At 35.7% G+C, this 20,526-nt stretch overlaps 1 pseudogene; it reads right to left on the bottom strand.

Annotated features, from left to right (window-relative positions):
* Positions 1-13,056: 13,056 nt before the first annotated feature.
* The window catches only part of LOC126004369 (T-complex protein 1 subunit eta-like), a 127,693-nt pseudogene continuing 120,223 nt past the window's right edge, over positions 13,057-20,526 (bottom strand).

Raw genomic sequence — 20,526 nt, 5'->3', positions numbered from 1 at the left:
ATAATTTACTTTCTATTGCTTGTTTCTATCTAAGTGGTAATGAAATTATTAAAAACAACTATGGCAAAAGAAAATTTGTGAAACTATTTTATTCTAGCAATGGAGTCATTAAGTCATTGTCTGAAGGTTTAGTAAGCTATTTGTTGCTAGTTTATTATTATTTTTGTCTGTTAAACTTAGTTGGATTTTATGTTGATTTGATATCTAATTTGGTGTGTTCCTCTAAGGTGACAGTATTGAAATATTTGGAGGCTGCAGTTGTATGATCCAAAAGTTCCAAGTTCTGTGACTGACGTGACTGTGGCTGTGGTTTCAGCATCCAGGCCCTCTAGGAGTACATAAAGGCTAGGGGAAGGTGTACTTCTGACAAAGTCCTGATACTATCAGCCCAAATACCAGCACCTGGAGTTTTGGTTGTAGTTTGATTGGAGTCTCTGCAGAGATCAATGTCCCAGTAAAGTTGGATCATTGGTGAGGAGGCATTGTGGGTGTGGGTGCAGCTGCTAGAGCTTTGACAGAGCAGGAATTTGGCCTATGGCTCCTTCTGAAAGTGTCCCAGCTGCAAGATTGGTGTACTCACGATTTTACTGGTTTTGTTTACCGTATTTTCAGGCATATAAGACGACTTTTGAAACAAAAAATCGGGGGTCGTCTTATATACCGAGTATATCCCAAAAATGTTTCAACATGCCACTAAACAAAAATTGTCTGAGTATTGCCACAAAACGAATTTTCTAACTTGATCCTGCACTAATCACTGCCAGGCTGCTCAGACGGCCTCTCTAACTCAGCCAATCCAAGCAGGCTTTTTATGCATGCAAATTATACAGTGTTCTGTACCTGAATCTACACTGTAAATTGGCCACTACACTGTAAATTGGCCACTACACTGTAAATTGGCCAGATTTACACTCAGATTGGCCAAAGTCAGAGAGGACGTCTATTACAGTATAACCTTTGGACCTTTGCTTCTTGTGATTGACTCACTGTGAAAGATATAGTTGCAGCACAGGAACATTCTATCTTATACAGCAAATATAGGCCTAAACCTATGTTTTAACTGTAAAATTTGGGGGTCGTCTTATATGCTGGAAAATATGGTACATATCTTTAGAGAATAAAATGAGTGTCTGTGGGGCATAGATATGTAGGACACTTGTTTCTAAAATCACAATTCCATTGTCACAGCTAAGAAAATGAAGCCATTTAATACTATTGTGTGCTAGCAGCATCCTCCATACTTAAAATATAGATTCCTGGGCTGGAAAGATGGCGTGGAGGTAGGGTGTTTGTCTTGCATGAAGAAGGATGGTGGTTCGAATCCCGGAATACCATATGGTCCCCCAAGCCTGCCAGGAGTGATTTCTGATTGTAGAGCCAGGAGTAACCCCTGAGTGCTGCTGGGTGTGAATATATATATATATATATATATATATATATATATATATATATATTCTTGTACTGAATTTAGTTGCTACAAAGAACATTTTGTCTAGAACAGCTTAGAATCACCCCTTAGCGCCCCCTCAACTGCTTCCTTCTTTGTTAGGGGTAGACTATCTTACCTTTTGGATAAAACTCTAGTTTTGTCCTCAAAATCAGTTTTACCATGGATTGTGCCTGCAAGCAAGTGTTGTCTTAATAATGTACCCCATAACTTTTCTTTCTTCTTTCATTTTTCTGACTACACCCAGCATGCACCAAGTCTTACTTCTAGTTCTGTTCTCAGAAATCACTCTTAGCAAGGTTGGGAGACCATAAAGAGATGGAGATCAAATCTGCATTGACTATCTACAAGGAAAATTTCCTACCAGCTATATTATCTCTCTGGTCCCACCCCATAGCATTAATTTAGGTCTAGTATTATATTTTAAGTCACAATAGTGACTTTCAACTTTTATAATTCTTTGATATTTATTAATGGGCATTCTTTTACAGGCTATGGCTTTTAAAAATATCTCATTTTGAGTTTCATTTTGAACTCATATTCTGCTTAAGATAATCAATTTTAATGTCTATTCATGTCAGTAGCTAAAATGTCACAAATTTGACCACAGAGAGTTTATTCAAGCTAGTTCCCTGTGCTCTTATGTCACAATTCAGTTAGTCTTTGAGAACTTCCATACTTTTTGACAAAATGTTTTATAGTGTCTTACGGTGCCACAGATATAGAGTCAACTATTTTTGTGGGGGAAATCAGGCATACCTGGTGATGTTCAGGTATTACTCCTAGCTTCATGCTCAAGGATCACTCCTAGTTGTTCTCAGGGGATCATCTGGATGCTAGAAAATTGAACTCAAACTGAACCCATTTGCTTTGACTTCATTTGGGGTAAATGTCCTACCTACTGTACATTTTTTATCTCCAAGAATCAACTATTTTTGAATCCCTTCTTTCTTATTTGATTTAGGATATGGAGTTGGGCCACTCACATCTGACTATGTCAGGGCTTACTCCTGCTCTGTGCTCAGGGATCTCTCCTGGTAGTGCTTGGGGGACCCTGTGTGGTGCCAGGGTTCAAATCAGATTTAGATATATTTGTGTTCAAGGAAAGTGTCTTAACCCCTCTACTACCTTTCTGGTCCACTTCTGGCTCCTTTCAGAGGAGAACTGCATGTAGTAACAACACTCAAGTTCTAGGTTTGCTTATTGCTATTCGATGTCATCAGATCTCTGTTCTATTGACTGAAGAAATAATCATTTTTAGAAATTTAATTTCTTAGCTGGGGAGATAGTACATTAAGTAGGGTTCTTTCCTTGCATGTGGCCAATCTGAGTTCAATCCCTGTTACCCCATCGGGTCACTTCAGTTCTGTCAGGAGTGACCTTTATGTGTATGTACAACCAGGAGTAAACTCTGCTCACCACTGGGTGATCCCAAAACAAAAACAAAATTATTTCTATATCCAGAGGTACCTCTTTTGTAACATTGAAAAACTTTTTCTTAATAAAATTAATGTGCTAACTTATCTATCCTTTAATAACCATACAATTATTTCTTTTATTCCCCTCTCCATAAAATTATTTCTAAAGTACAATATTACTACCAGCAATAAACATACTGAATGAAGTTTTACATATCTTTGTAGTTCTTTTCGTTGTTGAAATATATCACAGTGACAATAAGCAATTTTATGTACTTAAAATAATTCTTTTCTCTGTGTGGTTATTGATTTTATATAGTTAGGTTCATTTGTTTCTGCTTGTGTTTAATTTCATGGTTTGCTTTTCTATTTTTTAATTTAATCTTTTAATATATGAAGCATTTACATGATGACTCACCTAGAAAGCTATTCTCTTAGCTTCTTCATCCAGCTCAGTGATGTTGGATTTCACACTGGCAAACCATATTTGTTTTATAGCCTTTTCCTGATCTAATCTTTTTTTTCTCTTTTTTTGGGGGGAAGAGGAGCTCTTCTAAAGCAGAATCTAGAAAACTATAGTTTAAGGCAAAGAAGGAGCATGTTCATTCCATTACCCCAGTTCATCATAAAATTATTTGCTCATGTAAATATCACCCCATCATGATATTTGGCTCCTAAAGCATAAATGTCTTTCTATAGAAACAAGTGAATTTAATACATGGATTTTCAAATATTTGCAGAACTAGCTTTCTCCACAGGACAGATCCATGGGACACTCTTTTTATCCTAGAGATCAGTGAGTCTCTCTCCAAAGATCCAAAAGTCAACTTGAAAGAGCTCTTTTATCCTACACATGGATGTACATGGAATCTATTATGCTGAGTGAAATAAGTCAGAGAGAGAGAGAGAGAGAGAGAGAGAGACAGAGAGAGACAGAGAGACAGAGAAAGAGAGAGAGAAAGATGCAGAATGGTCTCAATCGTCTATGGGTTTTAAGAAAAATGAAAGACATTCTTGCAATAATAATTTTCAGACACAAAAGAGAAAAGAGCTGGAAGTTCCAGCTCACCTCATAAGCTCACCACAAAAAGTGATGAGTTTAGCTAGATAAATAACTACATTCTGAACTGTCCTAATAATGAGAATGTATGAGGGAAATGGAAAGCCTGTCTAGGGTACAGGTGGGGGTTGGGTGGGGAGGAGGGAGATTTGGGACATTAGTGATGGGAATGTTGCACTGGTAAATGGTGGTGTTCTTTGCATGACTGAAACCCAAACACAATCATATATGTAATCAAGGTGTTTAAATAAAATAAAATATATTAAAAAATTTAAAAAAGAAAGAGCTCGTTTAAATTTTAATGATATACAAATTACTAATTCCAAAATATGGTTATTAGTTTTCTTGTGTTGTTTAAGCTCCCCAGTCTATGGTAATATTATTACAGCAATCATAAAGGACTTAGATAAGGAGGCAATATTACTTAGCCTGTCATAGAATCCTTATTGTGGAATGTAATTTCTGATCATATTGTTGCCTACCTTTATTATTATTTTTATTATAGTACCTCATCTCTTTCTTTAAATGATCTACTTCAGTCTATAATCATCTTATGTGGTGGCTAATGTGGTTATTATTTGCTGTCTCCACTAGAATGTAGGCTGTGATGTTTGCTTTACTTACAATTTTTTCCCTAGCACCTGGTGCAGTGATTGAGATATAAAGGTTTCCTTAATTATGCACTTTAATTAATGAATGGCTATTTATGTAATAGCCAAAGCTAGAGTGACAGGGCTGTGCACATGTATCTTCACCACTGCAATGAAGATATATGTGAAGAGCTTTATTTTAAAAACAAATTGAATCATTGTGAGATACAATTACAAAGAGATTCAGTATTGAGTTCAGTTACACAATGTTCCAACACCCATTCCTTCACTGGTGCACATTTCCTGCCACCAATGTTCCCAGTTTTTCTTTTTTCCTTCCCACTTTTATGACAAACTTTTTTCTTCTCTCTTTCTCTCTCTCTCTCAAAAGCATTCTTGCTCTTTTAAATTTGTTTCTATTTTTTAGGGATGCTTTTAAAAATAGAATTTTTTAACACCATTTCATAAATTCATTATTTCTAAGAGTTTCTTTACAAAATATTTAGTTTTTGACATATAAATTATCTCTGAAAAGAGAGGTAATTTTAGCTTTTCATTTCTAATGTGATGCCTTTTATTTTGTTTTCCTATATAATTACTTTAGCTAGGACCTCCAGTATTTGATGAATTTGTAAATGCTAAATGAGGACATCTTTGTCTTAGCTTTGCCTTTAGAGGAAAAAATTTCAGTCTCAGAGCCAAAGAGATAGTAGCATGGGGAGGGTGCTTACCTTGCACAAGATTCAATCCCAGTGATTCAATACCTGGCACCCCATGTTGAATTTTAGCTCCAGCAGGAGTGACATAGGAGAAAAGAGCCAGGAGTAAATCTTGAGCACATGTAAACCAAATTAAGCCAAATCAAAAGCCAAATTCAGACAGTCAGTGTTGAGTATGTTATGCCTTTGCTATTTAGGGTACTTTTATTTTTGAAATAGTTTATTTTTGTCTTTCCTTCTTATTTTTAATTTTTAATTATTTTTTATTTATGTAATTTTATTATTTTGGCTTTAGGGACCTACTTGGAATTGCTTAGGGCTTACTCCTGGCTCTATGCTCAAAAGCAGGAGACAATATGCCAGGGATTGAACTAGGGATTCAGAGTGCCAGGGATTGAACCTAGATTGGCCATGTGCAAGGCAAGTGATTTTTGAATCAATCAGTGAGATTAATCTGTAGTTTTCTTACTTAATAATATCTCTGTCAGTTTTGGGATTGAGAGTAATGTTAGCTTCATAGGAGGCATTAGAAAGGATTCCTGTCTCTTCCATATTTTGGAAGATTTTAAGGATCAATCATAGTAACTCGTTTTTGATTGTTGATAAAAGTCACCTGTAAACTCATTTGGTCCTGGGCTTTTATTTTGGGGAAGATTCTTAATTACTGTTTTAATTTACTTGTTATTAACCTGTTTAGGCTTTCTACTTCCTCCTCCTCCTTCTTCAGTTTTGGGAGATAATATGTTTCCAGATATTTGTTCATTTCTTCTAGGTTTTCTAGATTAAAAGTACAGTTGTTTACAACTTGATCTAAGAGAGTATTGCCCTATCTCATCACCTAATGGTATGATGAAATCAGAAGACATGCCATCCATTGCTCTATGCAAAAACCAAAATCACTAACTACAGAAGACTGACTTTGACAAACATGGACTGGGCAGAACCTATCGAGGGGCCAATGAGAAAGATCCTAGCTTAGGCCTAGGCCTAGGATTCATACAAAAACCGAGATCTCTAATTCCAGAGGTCTGACTTTGATAACTGTGACTTAGCAGAACTTTTGGCACCATACTGAAAGACTACCTTAGACTTTGTCCAAGGATCTGAGCAAAAACCAAGACCACTAATTACAGAAGACTGATTACAACAGTGATGGAACAGAACCTCTATAACAGTATAAAAAAATCCTAATATGGGGCCTGGAGAGATAGCACAGCGGTGTTTGCCTTGCATGCAGCTGATTCAGGACCAAAGGTGGTTGGTTTGAATCCCGGTGTCCCATATGGTCCCCCGTGCCTGCCAGGAGCTATTTCTGAGCAGCCAGCCAGGAATAACCCCTGAGCACCGCTGGGTGTGGCCCAAAAACCAAAAAAAAAACAAACAAAAAACAAACAAACAAACAAAAACACTAATATGATTCAAAAGTAAAAGTTGAATACTACTTATTTCTTTCATCTTGTTATAAATAGTACTAATTTTAATTTCAAGTTGCTCTTCATTTGTTAATTTTTGTAAATTAAATGTTATTGTAATTATAATTAATTATATTAAATATATTTATATTCTTATTTCTCATTTTTCTTAAACTAAAATCATATAGAATTAAAACTATCTTGAAACATGATCCTATCTTTTAATAATAGATATGGTAATATTCCATTTTATTTCACAGATATTCACTCATTTTAATTTGCTGATATTTTAATATAGCTTTATAGTAGAAATATACCATACTTTATTCACCTAATTTTCTATGAATTAACATTCAGTATTTGGTACAAATTATGCAAGATTAAGTAGCCTTATAGGGGCCAGAGTGGTAGCACAATTGTAGGGAGTTTGCCTTGCACACAGCTGCCCAGAACAGATGTGGGTTTGATTCCTAGCATCCCATCTCAAGCCAGGAGTGATTTCAGAGAGCAGAGCCAGGAGTAACCCCTGAGTGCTGCTAGATGTGGCCCAAAAGCAAAACAAAACAAAAAATAGCCTTATAGCTATTGTTTAATGAAAGTCAGAATTAAAAATTTTGGGAGAGGGATCTCTACCTGGTGATGCACAGGGGTTACTCCTGGTTCTATATTTAGAACAGATATGAAAAGTATAAGTGTTAAATAAGGCATCCAAGTAATAACAGAATATGTTGTTTCAAAAGGTTGTAAGAAAGAGTTTGTAAATATTCTCTCTCTCTCTCTCTCTCTCTCTCTCTCTCTCTCTCTCTCTCTCTCTCTCTCTCTCTCTCCCCCTTGCTAACCTCTGTTTGTATTTGGCAATTCTGATAGTCATTGAAGTATGATGCATAACTTCAATTTCTTCCTTTGGTATTTGGTGTGCTTTCCTTGCTTTCTATTTCTTTGTTTCTGTCTATATTTAACTCTTCTCATAGGAACAATAGGACATAAGTTTTACTTTATTATGTACATACATATTTTAATTCCAAATAAGTCACTTCCTCAAGTAATAAGAATTAGTACTTGAAAATAATTTTTGTTGGACACAATTTTTTTAATTTAAATTTTTTTTATTTTTAATTATGAGAACAAGGATGCAAAGAAAGAGGACAAGGTAAAGTTACAGTGGAAGGACAATACATAACATAATTCTCAGAAGTCCCCTTGCTGATATCCCAACTTTAAAATTTCATCCAAAGAACATTAAGATTGTAACACACTATAATATTTCTTAATAGCACACAAGGCAATCTAAAGCCATAAAACTTACATAACTCCTTAAACATTACAGGCAAAGCAATGGAACTTTCAATAATATAAGATGCTTGCTTCCCCATCACTTTATCAAGACACTTTTTTTTGTCAAGTTTAAAAATATCTGATGATCTTATTGATCTCTGCTTTTTCCCAGGGCAAAGGTGTTACCCAACTTCCTTTCTCTTTTCATCGAGCCCTTTGACTTATAAAAGTCCATCTGAACTCGATACTCCCCCTCCTAGTAGAATTTGTACTGGAGAGGTTTTAGTTTTGGCAGGCATAGGGATACCTCAAGGCAAGAAGCCAGCGACTCCATGATTCTCTCCAAATTGGCTTGATTTATTAATTCTTCACAGTTACCCTGCTACAGACCCATTCCTGGGGTTGAAAATATAATGAGTGGGGTGAATTTACAATTCTTAATGGTATCAAAGCATTTTTATTTCTCCTCTCATAAAAGACATCCAAGCTACTGACACAACAATAATGACAGAGAAAGAGTGAGATTCAAAATTTAACACTCAAACTTAAAAATGTGCCTGTTATAATGATAGGCTTGGGAGGGGGTGATGGTGGTGTCGAATAGAATTTTCCAAGATTGATAAAGGGAGGTTGATAGTGGTGGTGGGATTGGTGCTGAAACATTTTTAAAAAAGTCAACTATAAATTTCTTCGTAAATCACAATGCATAAAAAAAAAACTAAAGATGTTGAATGATTTCTTCTGTGTATGTTCATGTGTCTTTCTGTGTATGTGTGTGCTGGAGATCAAAGCTAGTCCTTCACACCTGTGAGGGATGTTCTCTTCTACTCTACCATATATCCCAGGCTCAAGAATCATTGCCCTCATAACCATTCTTATTAAGGTGCAGTGATTTGCAGTATTGTGATAATAATTTTATACACACATCACTCCAAGATCATATCTACCACCAGAATGTCCACTTTCCTCCACCAGTGTTCCAAAGACCCTTTCTATTTTCTCTTCCCAGATAAGCTGGATTCTATAGACCACCTTTCCAGTTATGATGCTCTTGGCTATTTGAATTCCTTTACTAGGCTTCTTTATGAGGAGCTAATCTGAAATTAGCTCAAATTCTAACCACATAGTGGGTAATTTTATGATTTCATATTTTCTTTGAGTAGTATTCCATTCTTGATATAGGCTGCACATTTTTTATTCACCAATATGTTCTTGGGAACTTGAGTTGTTTCTAGATCGTGGCTATTGTGAATGTGTTCCAATAAATATAAGGGCACATAAATGTCTTTTTGAAATAGTGTTTTGGGGCTCTTAGATTTTATGTCATAAAGTAGAATTACTGGGTCAGATAAAACTTCATTTTTAGATTCTTGAGAAATGCTCATATTGTTTTCCAAAAATGTTGAACCAGTTAACATTCCTTTCAAAAGTGAATGAGTTACTTTTTCCCTATTTCTATAGCAACACTGAGTGTTTTGGTTCTGCACTTTTTAAAAAAAAGTATACTTTGGCTGCCATGATTTACAATTTTAAATTACTGTCAATGGTGGACTTTCATGCAACCAACAATTCAACAACACAATCTCTCACTAGAATATTCATTTTCTCTACCATTATTATAGGATTCTCTCCTTATCCTGAGACCTCAATTTCCCACCTCATTCCCCATCATTCTTATATGTGTATGTGAAAGAGAGATCTCATGAGTCTAAAGTGAAATTCCTTGTTGTTTTAATATTCATAATCCAGATTAAGTGATAAAGAATTTTTTACATTCTTATTGGCATTTTGATATCTTTTTTAAGGAAACCATCTGTTTAAATCTTCTCATTTTGATGAATATTTTGTTATTAGGCTTTATAAATGCTTTATATATCTTATATATTAACAATTTGTCAGAGAGTAGTAGGCAAATATTTTCTCCCAGTCTGTGGGATGTCTTGTGTTCTAGCTATCTGACACAGCTTCTTTATTTGATATAGTTCTAGTTGTTCATTTTTTCCCTATTTACTTGGTCAATAATATTGAGTCATTGAAGATGAGGTATTCTGCCTAAGTTTCCTCGATATAATTTATGAGTTGAGGTCTGATATTAAGATCTTTAATATATTTTGACTTGACTATTGTGTAACATGTTAGATAAAGGTCTGGATTACAATTTGTAAGCATGTGGCTGACAAGTTTTCCCAATATGACTAGATGAAGAGACTTTCTTTGCTCCACTTCACTTTCATAATCCAGATTATGTCAAAGGTTGTACCCAAGGATCTGTCTCTGAGTTTTTAAATATATTTCATTATCTTAACAGTCAATCTTTATTCCAACCACACTGTGATAGATTTATAGTATAACTTAAAGTAAAGAAAATTTAGTCCTTTTCCCTAAGATTTTAGGGATGAGGGCATTTATTACAACACTTTCATAGGAACTGTGTTGAAACTGTATACAGCTTTGGGATGAATTGCTATTTGGACAACATTAATCCTTCAGATTTATGAACAAAGAGTGTTTCCATTTTCTTAAAAAAATAGTGATATAGTAGTTTTCTTGTATAAATATAAAGTCTTTTGCTAATCTGAAACCAGGTATTTGACTTTCCTCCCACAGTTTTTATTGGATTTCTCTCTCTTTATTATGCACTTATAGTAATGCCTTAGATTTCTGTTAGTTTATTTCACTACCCATGTTTATTATTTCTAGAATTTTTTGTAGAGTTTGTAGAGTTCTCTAAGTATAGGTTAATGTAATTTACAAATAGTGAGTTTGACTTTTTCTTTTCCAGTCTGGATCTCTTTCTTTTGTATAATTCTCAAACCCTATTTAATAAATTCTCTCTTTAAGCCTGTTCATTAAAAACATAATTATGAAAAATTTGAATATGCACAAAAGAGAGACCATAATAATTATGATTTGAACATCTGGCTTAATTTAACCATCAATATTTACCAAAATAATTTCTTTCTATTATTTCTTTCTTTTCCTGTCTCTCCTATTCCAGGAATCAATTTTTTTTATTGATAAGAACTGCAGTTCAGGGGCCGGAGTGGTAGTGCAGTGGTAGGGCATTTGCCTTGCATATGGCTGACCCAGGACAGACCAGGGTTCGATCCCCCAGTGTCCCATCTGGTGCCCCAAACCAGGAGTGAGTTCTGAGCACATAGCCAGCAGTTATCCCTAAGCGTAACAGGGTGTGGCCCCAAAACACAAAATACAAACAAAAGAACTACAGTTCATTACTAAAACATAGATAGCTTAAAACAAACAATAGAATCAATTTTATACAGAATAAACTTACCAATGATTCTTTAATTTTGTTTGATGTCTAGTCTATGCTCAGTTGACTCAAAAATACCTTTTTTTGTATATTTTTTTAAATTGCTTATGTAAAGGGATTGAGAAAGATCATATCTAGCATCCTCTTTGAGTTTGAAATTTAGAGATTATTCTCTATTTTCACATAATAAATGAAGAGAAACCCTACTATTGTAGGCCTTGAAGTACTGCTTGTAATGGTCTCATTACTTACTGATGAATTCTCCAGAGCCCTCTTTCCATGTCCTCTTTCTTCAGTCTGTAATAGTCTTATCTACCATGCTATCACCAAATTGTTATCTATTACTTCTCTGGAAATATAGAGACTTAATTCTCTAATGGAACTTTCTTCTCAAAGCCTTTTTTTGATGTGATAATAGAACATAATGTCACCTTAATCTTGCTGTAAGCCTATTATTGGGAGTGAAAAAATGTCATTGTTGATGATATGATTATAGGCCCATCATTTTTTTTTCGCAATTTCTATGTCCTATTCATTTTAAAAATCTTGAATTTACCTTTTCTCTATTCTCTGGAATTTTTTTTTTTATCACTGCCACAGTCTATACCATATGTTTTGCAAGTAGAGCTAGAATTCTTAGATTGAAATAGGATTTAATTCTGACTTTCATTAACGATAATCTTGGTACTTTTTTCTGTCACTGGAAAAGATAAACATAATAGGCTTCACTCTATTGTTGAGAAGATCAAATTAGCAAGTCCATTTAGCAATTAACATAAAAAACAATGTCCAGCACACAGAAAGTTCCAGTGAATGACAGGCCTTGCTAATCTATTTATTAACCTAAAATACTCTGCCTTAACCCATTTTAGTTTGCTATTGTCAGAGTAAATTAAAAGCATTGCTTGTGCTGCCCAATATGAATCCTATTAACCATCAATGACTAAATAAATGAATTAAAATAGAAAGTTAACCATTTAGTTTCTCAGTCTGGTCACTTAATAAGTATCCAACAGATATGCTATTAGCCATATATGTCTAATTAAATGAATTAAAATAAAAAGTTAACCATTTAGGGGCCGAAGTGATAGTGAAGTGGTAGGGCATTTGCCTTGCACATGGCTGATCCAGATGGACTGCAATTTGATCCCCCAGCATCCCATATGATCCCCCTAAGCCAGAAGGGATTTTTAAGTGCATAGCCAGGAGTAACCCCTAAGCGTCACCGAGTGTGGCCCCCCAAACAAACAAACAAACAAACAAAAGTTAACCATTTAGTTTCTCAGTTTGGTCATTTATGTGTTGAATAGTTAAAAATTATTGGGCAGCATAAATATATTTCTTTTATTGCAGAAAGTTCTATTGGACAGTATTGTTTTAGTACATTTATCTGTTGGAATGAAAGCATTAATGATAGAAGGAATAATTTTTATATTAAAGCTCTTTTTTCTTTGTAGCCTAGGAGTACTAGGTACTCTTAGAAGAGGACAACAAAGACTATTCACTCTGTCCTTTTCAGGGAAAGACAACTTAATGAGATAAAGAGTAAAAAAAAAAAAAGAAAAAAGAAATCTGACTATACCAAATGTTACTGCATGGAGATAATATACTATTTTTTCTAAGTCTTAAATTTTATCTAAATAACTTCAATTGAGGACAGAATGAGCAGATCACACCCCTTTTCTTTTTATAGCAGTTGACCAAAAAGAGAAGAAACACACCCTAAAACCAACCTGCCAGCCTTGGAGAGAGGTGGAGTGCTGTCAGTGGGACTGCCACCACCCTGGCCAGTGCCAACAGCTGGGGATCTTCCAGTTTTAAGCAAGAGTTCTTGATGGTTTTCATCTGTGGGCATGATAAATCACATAGCCTCAGAGTCTACAGTTAGGGCATTGATCCATACCATAGACAGTTCCCACATGAGGGCTTTAAAATTATCAGCAGTGTCCTCATCGTTGATGCATACTCCATACTACATTGGCTCTGTGAGCATGGTGGGCCAGCAACTCATTTAGGGTGTTTGGGGCAATAAAACCAGCATTGTCACACAGCTGGTGTGGAATAAATTCCAAGACCTCAGTATATGCCCCAACCAATAGCTGCTGCTTTTCTGGAATGGTTCTTGATTAATCTTGCAGGTGCTTAGAGAGCTTCATCTCACTGGCTCCAGTCACCACTAAATTGTTCCTGATGGCCCTCCTGACAATCATGATGGTGTCACACAAGGACTGTTTTGTCTCCTTTATAAATTGCTCAGTCCCATTTTGAAGGATGACTGTGCAAGTCTTAGACTTGAAACAGCCGGTGAGGAAATTTTACCTCTCATATCCAATCTGGCTCTCCTCAAAGACCTGCCAGCTTATCAAGTACATCTGACTCCAGAGAATTCATACTAATCTGTATGGAGCCTCCAAAGGCCATTGTCCTCTTCAGATCATTCTCCAGCACTTGTCAAGCACAAAAATGTACCTGTTAGCAAAATTATTCATGTCCACATTCCTGATAGGGAGTTTGGACCAGATGATTTTGGCTCTAGATGATGGATTCTCCCTAATTTTCAGCATCGACAATTGCCTGATAATTCTCAGGCATAACCATATGGACTCTCACTGCAACAGTATCTTTTTTAAGCTTTCAGTTCAAATTCAACATTTAAAAGGGAAATTTAGAACACCGTATTTTTTGGATTGCATTTCATATCCATCATAAACAGTCTTTAATGTAACACAAGCTACCAGTTGGGACTCCTCTAGTATTTCACCTTGCACTTTCTTGAATCCATTCATTTTAAGCTGTAACAAATTTTGGAGCATCTTTACTGCATCCACCATCATCTTGGCGAAGAGTCGTTTTGCCTCTTGGAGCTTAGGGCAGTCATGACACATTTTATCTAGCAGCATCCTCTTCTTTTTCTCTTTATCTTACTTCTTCACAGTCACAGAAATCTCTTTGATCTTTTTAGTAGCCAAATTGGTGGTACTAAGGAAAGCTTGGAAATTAATCAAACCCCCACATGTGGTTCAACCTTCTTCAGAACTGTTATCAACATGGTCACTGAGGTAGTGCCATAACCAACCTCAAAATCCTGACATTTGGCAATGTCCATTAAATTTTTTGCTGTAAGTGGATGACACTAAGCAGTTGAAAAATTGTCACCTTCAATTGTTGCTTTGCCTCAAGTTTGTCTATGACACGAGGTCCAGGTTAGTTTTAACAGCTCAACAATCATTTGGCAAGTGCTTATACTATTTACAAGCCAGGGAATACTTTGAGATCCATTAATTACATTTCTTAAACAGGATAAATAGTGTGGAATAATGTTAAAAGTTTATTCAGGGGTCTGTTACTTCTTTTTTTTTTTTAGTTTTTGGGTCACACCCAGCGGTGCTCAGGGGTTACTCCTGGCTGTCTGCTCAGAAATAGCTCCTGGCAGGCATGGGGGACCATATGGGACACCGGGATTCGAACCAACCACCTTTTGGTCCTGGATCGGCTGCTTGCAAGGCAAACGCTGCTGTGCTATCTCTCCGGGCCTGGTCTGTTACTTCTTTGATCAATATACTAAAATTCTTATATTTATACTTTTTTCTTTTTTTTTTTATTTTCTTTCTTTCTTTCTTTCTTTCTTTCTTTCTTTCTTTCTTTCTTTCTTTCTTTCTTTCTCTCTCTCTTTCTTTCTCTCTTTCTTTCTTTCTCTTTCTCTCTCTTTTCTTCTTTCTTTCTTTCTTTCTTTCTTTCTTTCTTTCTTCTTCTTTCTTCTTTCTTTCTTTCTTTCTTTCTTCTTCTTTCTTTCTTTCTTTCTTTCTTTTTTCTTTCTTTCTTTCTTTCTTTCTTTCTTTTCTTTCTTTCTTTCTTTCTTTTTCTTTCTTTCTCTTTCTTTTTTTCTTCTTCCTCTTTCTTTCTTTCTTTCTTCTTTCTTTTCTTTCTTTCTTTCTTTCTTTCTTTCTTTCTTTCTTTCTTTCTTTCTTTCTTTCTTTCTTCTTCTTTCTTTCTCTCTCTTTCCTTCTTCTTTCTTTCTTCTTTCTTTCTTTCTTTCTTTCCTCTTTCCTTTTCTCTTTCTTTCTTTCTTTCTTTCTTTTTCTTTCATTTCTTTCCTATTTCGGTTTCTCTTTCTTTCTTTATTTGTTTATTTCTTTTTTTCTTTCTTTCTTTCTTTCTTTCTTTCTTTCTTCTTTTCTTTCTTCCTTCTTTCTTTCTTTCTTTCTTTCTTCCTTCCTTCCTTCTTTCTTTCTTTCTCTCTTTTTCTTTCTTTTTCTTCTTTCTTTTTCTTCTTTCTTTCTTTCTTTCTTTCTTCCTTCCTTTCTTTTTCTTCTTTCTTTCTTTCTTTCTCTTTCTTTCTTTCTTTCTCTTTCTTTTTTTCTTTCTTTCTCTTTCTTTCTTTATTTCTTCCTTCCCTCTCTTTCTTTTTTTCTTCCTTCCTTCCCGCTCTTTCTTCCTTCCCTCTCTTTCTTTCTTTCTTTTTTTTTTCTAACTCTTCTGATTTCTTTTTTTTTTTATTCATGCATAATTTTTTTTATTTAAACATCTTGATTACATACATGATTGTGTTTGGGTTTCAGTCATAAAAGGAACACCACCCATCACCAGTGCAACATTCCCATCACCCAAGTCCCAAATCTCCCTCCTCCCCACCCAACCCCCGCCTGTACCCTAAACAGGCTCTACATTTCCCTCATACATTCTCAATATTAGGACAGTTCAAAATGTAGTTATTTCTCTAACTAAACTCATCACTCTTTGTGGTGAGCTTCCTGAGGTGAGCTGGAACTTCCAGCTCTTTTCTCTTTTGTGTCTGAAAATTATTATTACCAGGGTGTCTTTCATTTTTCTTAAAACCCATAGATGAGTGAGACCATTCTGCGTTTTTCTCTCTCTCTCTGACTTATTTCACTCAGCATAATAGATTCCATGTACATCCATGTATAGGAAAATTTCATGACTTCATCTCTCCTGACAGCTGCATAATATTCCATTGTGTATATGTACCACAGTTTCTTTAGCCATTCGTCTGTTGAAGGGCATCTTGGTTGTTTCCAGAGTCTTGCTATGGTAAATAGAGCTGCAATGAATATAGGTGTAAGGAAGGGGTTTTTGTATTGTATTTTTGTGTTCCTAGGGTATATTCCTAGGAGTGGTATAGCTGGATCGTATGGGAGCTCGATTTCCAGTTTTTGGAGGAATCTCCATATCACTTTCCATAAAGGTTGAACTAGACAGCATTCCCACCAGCAGTGGATAAGAGTTCCTTTCTCTCCACATCCCCGCCAACACTGTTTATTCTCATTCTTTGTGATGTGTGCCATTCTCTGGGGTGTGAGGTGGTATCTCATCGTTGTTTTGATTTGCATCTCCCTGATGATTAGTGATGTGGAACATTTTTTCATGTGTCTTTTGGCCATGCGTATTTCTTCTTTGTCAAAGTGTCTGTTCATTTCTTCTCCCCATTTTTTGATGGGGTTAGATGTTTTTATACTTTTTTCATTTTAAAATTTTATTTAAAGAAAATATATCCTAAAGTTGACATGGTTGATCATAATGCATTCATTTCCGGATAAGTGAAAGCAAAGTTATTGAAAAAAATAAAAAGAATAAAATAAGAAAGGGGGAGTAGAAAGAATGGGAGGCAGGGGCCAAGTGGCCTCAGGTACATTGGTGGAGATTAAAGAAAAGGACAGAACTAAATATCCAAGCCAAAGTCAACAACAATAGAATCAAGAGACCCAAATTATAATAATCTAAACTTAAAATGGGCCTGTTATACTGGCAAGCCAAGGTGCAAAGATTGTGGTATGGGATGCACTCTGGGAACGTTGGTGGAGGGAGGTCGATTGGTCGACTGGTTGACACTGGATTGACCCTGATTTATTGCATGTCTGAAATCCATCTATGAAAAACTTTGTTAATCACAATGGTGTTAATAAAATTAAATTAAGGGGCTGGAGTGATAGCACAGTGGTAGAACATTTGCCTTGCACATGGCTGACCCAGGATGTACCTGGGTTTGATCCCCAAAGTCCCATATGGTCCCCAGAGCCAGGAGCTATTTCTGAGTGCAGAGCCAGGAGTAACCTCTGAGTGTCACTGGGTGTGGACCCAAAAACCAAAAAAAATTATCATTCAAAAAATATAAAATAGCAAGTTATTTAATAAGCTCTTGTTAGCTGTCCATTTTGTTAAATTGATGTTTTTCTATAGGGATAACATCATTAAATAAATGAAGTTGTCCAGAAATGTAAAGTAGTGCTACTGACACTATGATTTTAGGGGCATTTACTCAGATGGTAGGCCTCATGGAAAAAGGAAGACTGGGGAGAGGATACCTGCACTCACTTCAAAAGAACCTGGAGATATTGACCAAAAAATTTTATGAACCCTGAAGAGAATTGTAGAAGTCAGTGATGAGGTAGGTCCATAGGAAAAACAGTGATTCTAGATGATAGAGGTAGCAGGTGTGACTTCAGCAGGGTGGGGGCTTGGTCTACCTTTTCCTCCTGAAATGGCCAGTTTTCTGCTGTGTGGGCTGCTGTATCCATGATCTTTCATGGCTCAGTTTAAATTTTATTCAAGAAAAGAAAGAGTGAAGTGATGGAGCTGGCCCAATTTGGACATGGTGACTGCATTTGTAGGTGTGGCTATGGCTGTCAAAATTCCTGGAAGAAGGAAGATATGTGAGAGGATGCCTATTCTCACTCCAAAAAGCCCTGGTGATTCCACTGAAAACCTGGTGTACCAAAATTTGGCCAGATTGGTGGTGTCACTAATGGAAATCATAGAGGTTCAGTGATGAGGCAGGACCATTGGGAAAATGGTGATTCTGGGTGATGAAGGCAGCAGTGTGGTTTCAGCAGGGTAGAGGCTTGGCCTGCCCTCTCACATACTCATACCTTTTAAAAAATGTATTATATCAAGTTTTTCTTTGTAATACATTTGTCTCAGGCATTCAATATTTTAACATCAAGCCCACCACCAATGTGGCCTTCCTTGAATCAATGTCCCCAAGTTCCCACCCACAACCACAGCCTCCCCTTTAGCAGGTAGAAACAAATTTACTTCTTGTTTGTTACTACACAAGGTAAATGGAATTTTCAAAACTTAGGCCAATGGGAGTCAACCTGTGATAATGGCATCTCGTGGTATAACTACAGTAATTATCTGAAGATTTACTGGGCTGGTTTGTGTTACTTGAGCTTTCTATGTTGTTTTCACTCACTGAGTTTGTAGGTCTTCTATAAAACATTCCCACCATATTCTGTGATAGTACTGGGATGATAGTAGGATCATAGTATGAAATATGAAACTTGGAAGACTACTGTTACATGGTACAGAAGTTATGAAGCTGAAACAATTTGTGTCACTACTCTCCTTCCCTCCCTCCCTCTTTTCCTCCCTCTCTCCTTCCTTCCCTTACTTCCTCCCTCCATTCCTTCCTTCATTATAAACTCTAGCACTGCATATAATCCTGAGCACTGCCAGCTATTTTCCCAACCCATACAGCAAAAAATCAAAACAAAATCATAACACATTAGCTTTTTGATATTTATTATGAATAATAGTACTTTGATAATTTTGTTTTAATTACCATGTAGATATTCTTTAAATTGATTTGATGCCATGGAGGAATTTGGGAGATTAGGTAGCACCAATAAACTTGCACTTTCACAATAGCTCCTAAATCCTGTCTCATAAAGTCAAAATATTCTCTACTTGACTTTCAAAGCTCTCTATAATTTGACTCTATGTATTGAATGAGTATTGTTCAAACAACTATTATACTGTAGGTTTTTTCTTTATAATGATGCAGTTTTAAGAATAATAAACTATGAAATCTCTCGCAAAGGTTTTATGAATTAACTTGATAGGAATATTTATAGTGTCAAAAACCAGAATGAGTATGTATTTCCTTGAATACAAGTAACCCAGATTCTATTCTCCTGCACTCCGGGGTGCCCAAGCACTAGTAAAGCTCAGTCTTCTTTTCTGAGTGGGATAGTACCAGTGGGATAAGACAGAGTAATTTCACCTGAAAGGAAGGAGCAGCAAACAGTTTCAGCCTGTTAATATGGCCTTCTCTCCCTTTTTTTTTCCTTAGTGAGTCTAGTTAAAGGCTTGTCAATCTTGTTTACCTTTCAAAGAACCCACTCCTGGTTTTATGGATCCTTTGTATAGTTTTCCTCTTTTTTATATTACTGATTTTCATTTCAATTTTTATTATCTCTTGCCTTGTTAGCTTTGGGATTATCTTTGGAATTTACCTTTTATTTTTTAAAAAAAATTGGGTTACACTCGGTTATGCTCAGGGGTTACTCCTGGCTCTATGCTCAGAAATCGCTCCTGGCAGGCATGGGGGACCATGTGGAATGCTGGGATTTGAACCACGGACCTTCTGCATGCAAGGCAAATGCCTTACCTCCATGCTATCTCTCCAGCCCCTGGAATTTACTTGTTCTTTTTTTAGTTTCTCTACTTGAGAGGTTAGATAGTTCATTTTGAGCACTTCCTTCCCAGTGTGTGTGTGTGTGTGTGTGTGTGTGTGTGTGTGTGTGTGTGTGTGTGTGGTGTTTGTGCCCACACGTGTGTGAATAATTTAACTTTCTCCTTTGTATGGCTTTTGCTGTTCTTTTATTTGGTATCTCCATTCTTATTTGATTTCCTTTTTGATCCAATTTTTATTTAGCAGTACATTGTTTAGTTTCCTAGTATTTAATCTTTTTTGTCACTTTTTATTATAGTTGATTTTGAATTTGTAGCATGTGTTCTGAGAAGATGCTTGATAGGATTTCTATTTTTGTGATTTTGTAGAAGCTTGAGTTATGGACCAGTGTATATCTATCTTAGAAAATGCTCCATGAGCTGTTGAGAAGAATGTATATTTTTTTAAGAGGGGAAAGAGATGTCCTGAATATATCCTTGAGACTCAGTTCTTTCTATTTCTGATTTAGGGCTCTTGCTTTGTTATTGATATTTTGCCTGCTTGATTTGTCCAATGATGAGAGTGGTATATTGAAGTCTCTCACTACTGTTGTGTCAATGTATTTTCTCAGGTCTTTTAGTAGTTTCCTTGTAAAATTTACTATCCCTTTATTTAGAGCATATACATTGATGAGAATTAAGTCCTCATATCTATTTACATATTGGTTAAGGGATGTGTCAGACTTGTCTCATAAAAGTGTTTTCTAATTTTTCTTATTTCTTTGGTCCAAATATGGATATTTAAAGTCCCTTTATTCTTACTGTGAAGTGCATACACAAATATAATAAGAATCATAGTAAAAAATATTCTCTTTTCATGGAAAAACTTGAGATGCTTCGAAATGAAAGCAGAATGAAGCAA

Source organism: Suncus etruscus, chromosome 3 (genome assembly GCF_024139225.1).
Source record: "Suncus etruscus isolate mSunEtr1 chromosome 3, mSunEtr1.pri.cur, whole genome shotgun sequence".
Taxonomy (NCBI): Eukaryota; Metazoa; Chordata; class Mammalia; order Eulipotyphla; family Soricidae; genus Suncus; species Suncus etruscus.
Note: the sequence above shows the minus strand (reverse complement) of the source record. Positions and strands in the feature narration are given on the sequence as shown.